Source organism: Caenorhabditis elegans, chromosome X (genome assembly GCF_000002985.6).
Source record: "Caenorhabditis elegans chromosome X".
Classification (NCBI taxonomy): domain Eukaryota; kingdom Metazoa; phylum Nematoda; class Chromadorea; order Rhabditida; family Rhabditidae; genus Caenorhabditis; species Caenorhabditis elegans.
Window position 1 is genome coordinate 15,213,269 of NC_003284.9, and position 11,297 is coordinate 15,224,565.

General features: G+C 33.6%; 10 non-coding genes across 10 annotated transcripts; 5 read left to right on the top strand and 5 right to left on the bottom strand.

The window, feature by feature from the left end:
• Positions 1-43: 43 nt before the first annotated feature.
• H03A11.7 lies at positions 44-185 on the top strand. Its single transcript, NR_072685.1, has one exon. It is a non-coding gene; the product is annotated as an Unclassified non-coding RNA H03A11.7 (non-coding RNA).
• H03A11.5 lies at positions 171-375 on the bottom strand. The gene has a single exon (NR_072686.1). It is a non-coding gene; the product is annotated as an Unclassified non-coding RNA H03A11.5 (non-coding RNA).
• H03A11.4 lies at positions 251-390 on the top strand. The gene has a single exon (NR_072687.1). It is a non-coding gene; the product is annotated as an Unclassified non-coding RNA H03A11.4 (non-coding RNA).
• A 1,958-nt stretch (positions 391-2,348) lies between these two features.
• Positions 2,349-2,369, bottom strand: 21ur-9904. Its single transcript, NR_072688.1, has one exon.
• Positions 2,370-4,216: 1,847 nt separating this feature from the next.
• Positions 4,217-4,362, top strand: H03A11.12. Its single transcript, NR_072689.1, has one exon. It is a non-coding gene; the product is annotated as an Unclassified non-coding RNA H03A11.12 (non-coding RNA).
• Positions 4,363-7,115: 2,753 nt separating this feature from the next.
• H03A11.11 lies at positions 7,116-7,264 on the top strand. The gene has a single exon (NR_072690.1). It is a non-coding gene; the product is annotated as an Unclassified non-coding RNA H03A11.11 (non-coding RNA).
• Positions 7,265-8,745: 1,481 nt separating this feature from the next.
• On the bottom strand, positions 8,746-8,938 carry H03A11.10. The gene has a single exon (NR_072691.1). It is a non-coding gene; the product is annotated as an Unclassified non-coding RNA H03A11.10 (non-coding RNA).
• Positions 8,939-9,006: 68 nt separating this feature from the next.
• Positions 9,007-9,138, bottom strand: H03A11.9. Its single transcript, NR_072692.1, has one exon. It is a non-coding gene; the product is annotated as an Unclassified non-coding RNA H03A11.9 (non-coding RNA).
• A 1,488-nt stretch (positions 9,139-10,626) lies between these two features.
• H03A11.8 lies at positions 10,627-10,763 on the top strand. The gene has a single exon (NR_072693.1). It is a non-coding gene; the product is annotated as an Unclassified non-coding RNA H03A11.8 (non-coding RNA).
• Positions 10,764-10,947: 184 nt separating this feature from the next.
• On the bottom strand, positions 10,948-11,072 carry H03A11.6. The gene has a single exon (NR_072694.1). It is a non-coding gene; the product is annotated as an Unclassified non-coding RNA H03A11.6 (non-coding RNA).
• Between the last annotated feature and the right edge of the window lie 225 nt (positions 11,073-11,297).

Below are 11,297 nucleotides of genomic sequence, written 5' to 3' on the forward strand. Positions count from 1 at the left end.
GAGCATTTATGGGGTGAGGTTCATAAGCTATTATAGATAAATAATGGGGTAGAATGAGGAAACAAGAGATCAAAGCGATTAATTAATAATTTACTCCAGCAATATATACCAATTACAATTCAATTCTAGTCCTATAAATTCAATTAAAGTTTCTTCTAATGGACAGAAGAGGGCAAGTGGGGGGAGAGAAAAAGAAACTGCCACACTGTTTTCGAGAAACATCACCACACGCACGCCATCAACCACCTCCTCCTCCTCCATCCACTCCTAAACTGACAGACCCGCACACCTTGTATATTGTAAAAACGACAAAACATTGGAGAGGCGAAGAGGCTGTAAACATCGGCGAATGATGTGGAGGGAAGGGCCTGGGAACGTCAAAGGTGTGTGTGGTTCGTTTCTTCGGCAGAGTCGCTGTGTGTGTTTGCTCGTAAAGTGCTGGGAAGCAAGAAATTGACGGAGGATTGCCCACCTTGCGTCACCGAACTTATTGGTGGTAAATGGGACTTTTTGGAAAATTAGCTGGGTCATCATTTGGGATGTGGTCAGGGTGGAGAACGAGATTGAGATTTTTGATATCCCACATCTAGAAATGATCCGTTATATGTATATTATGAGCCTTTAATAAGAGATGAGCACCAAAATTTGATTTATTATCCGTTTAAAAAACAGAAAATTTGGTTCGCTTTTGAGAATATTTTATGTAGAAAATTAAACAAAAACTGTAAGTTTGACAGGAAATTTCAATTAGCGACGAGGAAAAATCAACGACAATACTTTTACTAAATAGTTTTTTTAATTGGAAAAACAACACTTATTTTATCAAAATTTATAAATCGGACCAATTCAAGTTTGTTAATTTGTTACTAATTTGAAAAAAAACTCATAATTAAAATCAATTTTGCTCCCATGCAGATATATTTACTGCTCAAATAAACTAGGCTTAAACGTTTTACGATCAAACGTGTGGTTTTACATAAGCTTTTAAAATCTTAAAGTGGAGTAGCGCCAGGGGGAAATTGTTAAAAACCATTCCTATGGTGCCAAAATAACCGAATATCATAATAAAACTTTTCAAAAAAGTTTTCAAAATTTTTTTATTTACTGTCAAAAAGTGACAATTACTCAGTTTTTGCCACTCATAATTTTGGATTTCGACCAAAAAAAAATTTGTTTTTCTGCATTTTTTATATTGTAATTTTGTTTTATTTATTTGGATTTAAACATTGTAAGAGTCAAAACATACGACATTGCTTTGGATTTCCTCAAAAGCTCATATTTTTCAAAAATTTGTCAATTTTCCAGAACTTTGTCCGGAAAAAAAAGGAGTGGTTGATTATGATATTTGGTCGTTTTGGATCATTATAGGTTTATTTAGAAACAATCCCCACTGGCGCTACTCCACTTTTAAACATTGCACATAGAGAGAAAAATATGAAAAATAAGTACGAATCTGAAATTTCAATATTTCTATTTTAATTCCAAATCTGATTCAAAATTTAAAGATTTTTTCTTTCTATTTTCTAACCATAAAATAAAAACATTGGATCAAGAAAAAATAATCTTTCTCAAATTGTAGTCAGAATGATGATATCAGAGAAAAACAAATTTCAAGCAAAACAAAAACTATATGATAAGAAAGATGAAGAAAAAAATTGATTACACAGTTAACTGATGTTTAAACTTTTTAAATATAATGCCAACTAATTCTAATTATTGAATGTTACCCAAGGTTCAAATGATCTGCAATTGCAAAAGGTTACTTGGTTCAAGCATTCGGTTTCAAATGGTGTGGAACTTTTTATTATTTAGTCACCTGCAAGTGCATGTGGGCGGGAGATTGATGTAATACTAGGCTTGGGGAACAGGGAAACTACTTAACAATTCAAAAAAGGAAATATAATCTGAGTCTTAGATGAAGTTTTATAGAAAACGGGAAAAGTGATTTAATCAAAAATAATAATAAAAAAAGTTGTGATTTTAAAGCATTATATGCATTTTTTACGATGTGAGCTGTTAAGAAAATTGAAAAAAAAAGTAATAAGACGTACACAAATCCATCACTTACGTAACCGGGGCAAAATAAAGAAGCTTTAAAAGATTAAAATGCAGATATTTTGTCGCTATTTCTTCCTAATAAGAGCTAATCAAGTGAGCAGACAATAGTCGTGTTTGTATAAATAGCCATCGCTCTCAGAATCAATTAGCCTACTTCCCCCCAGTACAACGATGTTGCGAATCCGAAAAAAAAAGTTCTTGAATAATTCATAAGATATCTCAGAAAACGCAGATTAGTAGAGAAAGAAGCAGGCGAAGAACAATCCGGAAAAGAATACTGAATAAAAGTTTTGCGTGTAGCACAGCGCTGAATGTTGAATTTCATTCGTTTTCATGCTTTCGGGTGTGGTGAAACAGAAACAAAAACTTTGAGCAGAAAACAGGAAAAGAAAAAGAAACATATAGAATCGGATGGTCATAACATTTGCGATGATGATGACGGGGCGATAAAAGTGACGGTAACCATGTATACAATAATAACACTTTTCGATACTTTCTCCATCTCCATTCAAACTGTAGGGTTACCCTCAAGGATCAACGTCGAGTGGCGCCAAAATTTTGAGAGAAAACCAAAATTAGTGTATGGTTGGTAAAATGAAAAAGAGTTTGTTTGCACAGTTTGCCAAACAATAATGGGAGAATTGGGGAAGAAGAGGATGGAAGAAAGTTGGACAAAGGGTATAGGTAAAGAGCCATTCGATTTTTCTTTTTTTCAACAAGTATGTTTTTTTGAGAGTATTGGCTTTCTGTAAACTGCGATAATATTTTAAAGCAAGCACGTTGTTATATAACAGGAACAAATTTTTATAGAGAAATTGTTTGACAAATGTATGCCACCGACAATAAAAGTTCAGCGAAAGTACAGTTTTTTCTATGTATGTATGAAATGTATATTTTAATGTTGTAGTCGCGGAGTCATTATTTAAATAAAATAAAATATAAAAAAGAAACAAATCCAGTAGAATAAGTTATGCAAATGGAGAGGTGTTTATTCGAAAACTATTTTAAATTAATTTTGTTTTACGCATTCAACAACGCTGGAATGATGATAAAATAGGGAACATTTTAATTGAAATCTGGGAAATATTTTTAATTGACCCCAAATTTTCCCCTGATTCCGAATATCGATGTGAAAAAAATTTAAAAAAATTTCCCTGATTTTATATTTAAGCTTGACATCACGATTTTCATTTGTGCCCGGTATCTGTTTTCAGATGCGCGCCGAAATGAATTCGCATTGGAGCGCGCTTGCATCGTTTGATTTTCTCAGTTTTTTTTCCAGTTATTTTCGCCGAATTAAATTTTTTTAACCAGCTTCATTCATTTCTGCCAAAAAATATTTTTCTGAAAAAAAGCGGATTTATTTGGGCGCGCATTTTAAAAAATGGACCGGGGCACAAATGAAAATCGTGATATAAAATCAGGAAAATTTTTTTGATTTTTTTCATATGGATAATCGAAATCAGGGGAAAATTTGGAGTCAATTAAAAATATTTCCCAGATTTCGGTGCCCGCATTTAAATGTTATACTTTACGTCTAGAAAAAAAATTAATTAATTGCCCAATTTTGTGTAACCAACTCTAATTAAAACACTAAATATAATATCTTCTCTACTGTTTTTACTTTTTCTGTAACTAACATCAACTGTTTTATTTATATTTCAAAATACATTCCTAAAATTTAATAAAGGCTCAACTCGAAAAAAAACTGGTGAACTAGACTAATTGTATATTCAAATTTAATTTTCTTGCCAAAAATGATGTCAGTTAAGTTAAAAAGAAAAAGAAAAGAAAATTAATTCAACTTCTCCAGTTCTACCTGATAAAATAAGTAAAAATATCGAGAAATGAGAAAATGATTCAAACTTGTTCAAGTTTTATTGTATGATTCATTTAGATTACACAGAATACAATGCTGTTTCTTAATGATACACTCGCTTTCAAAAAAAAAACGACTGCGTTAACTAATGGGCTTCAAAAGTCTAGTTTTCGTAAAACATATAGCTAAACTTTTCTGTGAATGAAAACCGCCAAACCACACTTCTACAAAACCAACTTATAATTGCCAGTTTATACAAATCCGATAGTAAAAGTTGCAGATAGAAAGGTTTGAAAAATTACTACGATTATCAAAGTGGCAGGCAAGAGATAGTTAAGTAAAGAGAATTTGGAAGAAAACGCAAGAAAAATGAGAGAAAAAGACAGCAAAGTTTGAGGTGGGTGAATGTGACACTTGGAACGGCGGGAGTGCGATGGCGGGACCCGAAAAGCAAACAGGGAAGGGCGGCTTCCCTATACAAAAGCAGCCTAGCTTCAGGCCACTCGCTAACACATTTTTGCTTATACGGAATAAATTCCGTAAAGAGCGTAGCTTTTCATAAAAATGAATAGTTTTTATGCTGTTCACCGGAATTTTTTTTTCATGAGGTCTCTGTTTGAAGTGGGAGAAGATGAAAGAAAAGTGGTGTTGTTTGCAAGCAATCTATTTATGTTTCAAGTGCTGGTTGCCACTTTTTGACTTTATGGTCAAGTACTACTGTTCAACAATTTTGGGGAAAAATGGTTTGTGACAAAAAAAAAACTAACAATTCAAAAATGCTCATAAGTAACACATTTTCCTGGTCTCAAACTTTTAGTAAAAATGAATTTCAAAATGTTATGAAACTATTGCTAAAAGAATTCAAAGTGTACAGTGGGATTATGGGAGGAAAAAAATTTTCAGACATTTTGAAAATTTTTCAAAAAATGCGTACCAAAAATATTAAAAAATTAAGTGATTGTAGGAGGTGTGCAAGACTAATTTCCGGCAATCGGCAATTTCGGTATTTGCCGGTTTTGGAAATTTTCGGCAATCGGAAATTTCGCCACTTGCTGAAAATGAAAATTTCCGGCAATCGGCATTTTCGGCACTTGCCGGTTTTGGAAGTTTTCGGCATACGGCAAATTCGACAATTTCCGGTTTCCGAAATTTCCGGTAATCGGCAAATTTGGCAAATTCTGCCGACATCGCTGAAATTGCAGAAAAAATATGGAAAATAAAAGTTCTACACCTTGAAAACATTTAATAGTATCATCACTGACTGCGTCTCTTTGGAAAAGTGAAATCACCTAACAATAAGGAAATCAAACACTACTTGTTTATAGGTAAAGATACCGGTAATGACTTTCAGAAAAAATTGGATTCGTGGAGCACATATTTCCGTCAAATTTTCTTTCCAACTAATTCCAAAATTAGGCGGAAATTTGAAAAAAATAACTAGTTAAATTAGCAACATTTGTTGACAAAACATTAAATAGAAATAACAAAATTTCTCAGACTACGCAACAAAATAGAATATCTCCGGTTGCTAAGATACGGCATTCTATCGCTAGATGAACTTTGTATTAAAGTAGTGGGAAAACGTATCAGAAATCAAATCTTCTGGTTTTTGACGTAGGAGTTTAATTTTCGAAGAAAAATGTTCAAAGTTCTTAAGATTTTGTCTAGTTAAAGGTTATAACCTAAAAATTAAAAAAAAAAAACGGAACTTTGTATGTAATTTCATTTCTTTTTTTGTTTTTCTTGGTTGTTTTGAATCCAAGAATTTTTATTCGGGACTTGTGTTCCAAGCTCTCCTCAAGTCTAATTGCTTTGTAGCAGCATATCCTAGTTTTTGTCTTTTCTCTCAACTTCCATGTTCAAAACCTCCGAAGGCGCTGTGTACAGATACTTTGATAAAATTGGTGATTTTATTGATAAAATATGAATAGTACCCTGAGTGCATGGCTATTTCAGTTTAATCAAAAGAATGAAATGTTTTCTGAAAAAAGTCGGAATACAGTTTTTGGCGCTTATTTTTCAAGGTTGGCAATTCATAGGTGTATACAACAAGTATATGGACAGAAATAACATTTACTGGTAGAAGTTTAAGTAAAGTACAATATGCCGAAGAATGAAAATTTCTATATTACTTTTATAGACTTATAAATGTTTTGAAACGTAGTTAAAAATATTACAGATGTACAGCATCTTTTAAAAATATGAAAATTCCAAAACATTTTTCAAAGTAAAAAATTGTCTGGAAATACCGTTGATTGTACGCTTGATTGTACGATTGTACGCGCCAAAAGCAAAAAAAGCAAAAAAAAAACACACGAACAATACGCCCCAATATTTACAGAGAATACTTTGTTTATCTGAAAATATATTTTTGATACATTTTTAACACATTCAACAAAGCCATGAAATATCTATAAACTAGAAATTTGCTAAAAAAATAGGATAAAATGAAAATACCACGCAGTTATCGCCAACTCGGCGGCCGTATTCATGAAGGTTGATAGATCATGTGACTAGATTAAAAAGAGTAATTCTCAATCTCTCTTTCTAAAGGGCGATTTAGTTCAGATTATGCAGATTCTTTCTCAAGTCCTTCTCTTTTTCATCAGATGCTTATAGGCTTGTTCAATGCAAGTTTTGGAAATGAATGGTGAAATAACGGAGGAGCGATATCGTTTTTTTTTTTGAAGGCAATCTAGAAAAGAGAAAAAGAAGAGAGGATAGCACCCCGAGAAATAAATTGTCGTGATTTGCAGAGAGGCCAAGAGAAAATTGTTTCCGGTTATCGTCTTACAAGATCTTGATGCCAATGAATTGTTTTTTATTTCAAAAATTGAGTTAGTTTTTTATATATTTCAAGTATCAATTTTAAATTTAAAACTTGGAGTAGCGCCTATTCCAGTGGTGCCAAAATGACCGGATATCATAATACAACTTTTCAACAAAAAACATGTATTTACGGTCAAAAAGTGGCAATTGCTCAGTTTTTTTCACTCATAATTTTGAAAGTCGACAAAAAAAGAAGTTTTTTCTGCATTTTTATACTTTAATTTTTTGTTGTTTTATTTTTCGTATTAAAACATTATATTTGCTCAAAAGCTCATACTTTTCAAAATTTTGGTAATTTGTCAAATTTTTGACCGAAAATTGAGAAAAATCTAAAATTTTGTGGAATGTTTTATTACGATATCCGGTCGTTCTTTTACCATTATAAGTGTATTTAAATCCTGACAAAAATTTCTAACAAGTTCTAGTAAAGCAATTTGTTTAAAAGCAAACTTCCATCAAAACATTGAAACTTCAAGACTCTGGTGCGGAAAGATTGAAGCATCAAGACTAAAGCGATGAAAAGCTCTCTAAGTTTTATTCTCATTGGTCCAGTCCAAAAAGATCGAATTTCAGAAAAGCGAGGCTTGTGGTGAGGGGAGATGGGCAAGGAAAAAGAAAGGTGAAAGAAAATACGACAAAAGGGCTCCGGAGGGAGAGAGAGAAAACAAGCTTGACGGATATTGAAATGCACTTCCATTGGGGTTTCTTAGAAAATTAGTCGACTTCAAATCAATCTTAGGTTCTCTGAGATTTCTAAGGGTTTTTTCAAGGCGAAAAATCAAAAAAAAACCCCCAACCAAAGATAAGTTATCTTTTTTTAATATTTTCAACAAAAATTCTCAAACTGTTTTGGTTAATCAAAACGAACTCTGAAAACTTTATGGGAAATTATTTAAATATGTTTCAAAGAATAATTATTTTTCAGTTTTGAAAATGTTATGAGTAGGTAGTTTTTTTTTTTTAATTAAAATGTATAATCCCTATTCGTACTGCACCAAAAACTATCCAATGAAACACAGTATTACACAGAATTCTAAAAAATTCACAAAGGAAACATTTCACGAAATGAAGAGATAACAGAAAATTGTTACGTATTCTCAATAGTGGCAATTTAAACATTTTTCAAAAAGAATTCGTAAAAATTGAGGTAGCACTCAAAATAAAAAAACTGCGTGGCGTGTACGCAGAAAACCCAATATTAAGGCCCGCCTTTTTTTCGTCAACTCACGGGCAAAAGGCAAAATTCGGGACCCGAACCAATTTCAGGCCGCCGACATCTCACGGACTCCGCGCGCCGCTATGGTTAACTTGCAGCGGGCGGAGACAGCTCGCCACGCCCACAGCGAGTTGAACGCAGCGGCGCGCGGAACTCGTCAGATGTCGGCGGCCTGAAATTGGTTCGGGTCCCGAAGTTTGCCTTTTCCCCGTGAGTTGACGAAAAAAAGGCTGGGCCTTAATATTGGGTTTTCTGCGTACACGCGACGCAGTTTTTTTATTTTGAGTGTAATTAGTGAATTGTTTAACACGTCAGAATATATTACAGAATTGCAAAAAAAAGTATTTCTTGCAGCTATATAGTTTTAACAAGACCTCATGTTCTTACCTACTACACTAATAAAAATGAAAATTATAAATTACAAGATTTAATAAAAAAATGCATTGATTATTGAAAATTAAAAATTGCACAAATTTATATTCTAAGAACTCTAAGGTCTTTTTTACTGAAAAGATTTATTGCAGTTATGTCTAATAAACTTAATATTACTACTACCTACATTACACTTAACTTCCTAATAGTAAACATTACAAAAAAAAGTTCGCAGTTCTGTGTCGTAATCCTATTGGAACGGAAAACCTTCGCACAAGCATCTGGTTGAAATGGATTCAAATAACAATACTAATAAAATCGTTTTCCAATATCCAAATTCTAAATAAATGTTATAAAAACTCGGATGACGCATAAAAGAGACGAAAAAAAAAATCATAATTGGACGATGATCAACAGCAATACAATTAATAGCATTATGCGCATAACGTCCATGTGTGTTATTACAATCACGGGTGTCTATTCAAAACTGTCAAAAGTTGTGGCGTTGATATAAGAGGGCATGAAGAGACCGAGAGAAAGAGAGGAGGTGTCTTCTTCCCCCGTATCGATGCGGTATTCCTATATAGAAACGTACGTGCAAATAGAATTGAACGTGCAATCAAAACAACGCTACTAGTTTCTTTTGACTACTCTTCTGTTTCCCTGCCTACCGCAATCATCGTCCTTTTTTTTCGGTCCTCGCTTTCCCCCTTTCCTCGCCTTTCATGCCCACTTTTTGTTCGTCGCCCCCCGCGCCCGACGCATGGCTTGTAAGTACTATTGTTGCATTAGTATACAGTAAGTCACCACGCTTCGTCGGGCATTTATGAAATTAATATGTCAGAATCGCGGAAATCTATGAGGAAAAGAGGAGGAGGAGGAGGAGGGCAAGCCGATTTGCGGAAATTGTTTGCTTCCGTCGCTATATGGAATTAGGAAGGGGTGTTCTGAGAAATTTGATTTTTTTAAAAACGCTTTGCGCGACAGATTTTTCTGAAATTAAATTACATCTAGCGTCAAACGACTTAATTAAACAGTGAGATTTTTTGAAAATTTCTCAAAATTTCAAAAGTTTTGCCAAAATCTTGTCCCTTACCAACTCTGTCCTAGTTGTAAAAATTTGAAATTTTTGCCTAACTCTGCCTTTTTTCAAAATTTATTACTTACTTCCATAAAAAGTTTCATCATAAAATTGAGTGTTTGATTCCAAATCTATTAAAATGATCCAATAATTTTTAAATTTGATAATAGAAACTCCTTGAAACAGTTCAAACGTTTTTAATGTCGGTACTCTTCCATACAGGCGGAAAAACGCCTGCCGCGCCCGCCTTGCTCCGACCTCCGCCTGCCATGCCGCGAACATCGCCTCCTGTATAGTGCGGCACGGAACCCGAAAAGTGTCAGCCGCGTCGAAAGAACAGCCATTCGCACTATTTTCTGTAAACACCAAGTTTTTGAATTCTCGCCATATGGCAGAAAAGCCAGCGTGAGACGGGCAGGTTTAAGGCAGGCGTCAGGCCCTGAAACCGCGCCTACCAACCATAAAGCCCTACGCTACGTTTAAAATTTAATCAAACTTTAATATTTTCTCATCATATTATGAACATGTAGCAGAAAAGTATGCAGTACAATTACTACTACAACTTTCTCAAGTTCAGGTTTTTTCTATCATGAAATTTCGAATAGCCTCTCAACTTAAAAATAAGTATTTTGGAAAATGTTTATATTTTGAATATAAATGAGCGTAATAATTTGGTACTTGTGTATTACATGCCCTCATTTTCAAAATAAATTAAATTGTCATTAATTTCTCCAATAAAAATAAACGTAATATACATTTTTCCTCTTTTGGCTTAGAAAATGTTATTTCCTAAGCCTAAAAATACAAACTGTGGTTCACGTTTTTATTTTTCATGGCTTAAAAATTACTATTAAAATGAGGGCATGTAATACACAAGTACCAGAAATTTTTTAAAACCTGTTGTTTTCAACGAATTTTTTTTTGATTTTTCACTTAAAAAATCATCTTTTGAAACATCTGTTTCAAAATAACGAAATAAAAAAATCCCATTTAAATCTTTCTGTCCTATGCTTTGATAAAATATATGATTCGTTTCTTGGCGGGTTCCCCCGTCATAACTACAAATGTCATGATATTTAGACGTAAGAGTGCAACTCCTCAAGCAAAATAATTCATGGTTCTCTGTATCGTGTTTTTTTTTGTTTGCAACCAGTATTATCCTATTCATGGAAAACAAATAGCAGGATAGCGGAAGAACTATCAAACAAAATAATCATTTTCTAGTGAGAAATATGTCAGTTGGTGTCTCGAAGGTCTCTTCATTCCGCCATTCGGTGACAGCGGATCATAAAAAATAAATGGATTTTTTGCGGGACACAAAACCCTCCCATCGAACATCTTGACACTGATGGAGGATGTGGGATGCAGAGACAAAATTGATGGGAGATAAAAGAAAATGCTGGAGCGTCGAGACAGAAAAAAGGTTATGATTAAGATTAAGTCTAAATCAATGAATAAATGTCTTGCACTTTTTTTTTATTTCTCAACCACAACTAACAGTATCGACTGAGAAGGAAATAATGAAGGCCTGCGGGAGTTGTAAATGGGGGGGGGGGGGGGGTGATAATATCGCAACAATTTGATAGGAAGATGAAAATGAAAACTAATCCGTGTGGATATCATCAAGCAGCTGCCCCCGATTCACCCCCAATCATTATTACACCACAACACTATTCTCATCAAATCCAGATGTTTTGCATTTCGTGTGATTGACAAGAATGATTAGCACGACGGATTACTTCAAACAAACATTTCGAAATTCGATTTTACAGATTTTTAGTTGTTTGTGAAGTTTTAAACTTTTTATGAAAATTGGAAAATGCTCAAAATTCAGGATTATTGGCAGAACAAGGTGTAATAAAATTTTAGTTCAAGCTCTATCAGTTATATTCAACAGAGATCTGAAACCGGAAAATGTGCTT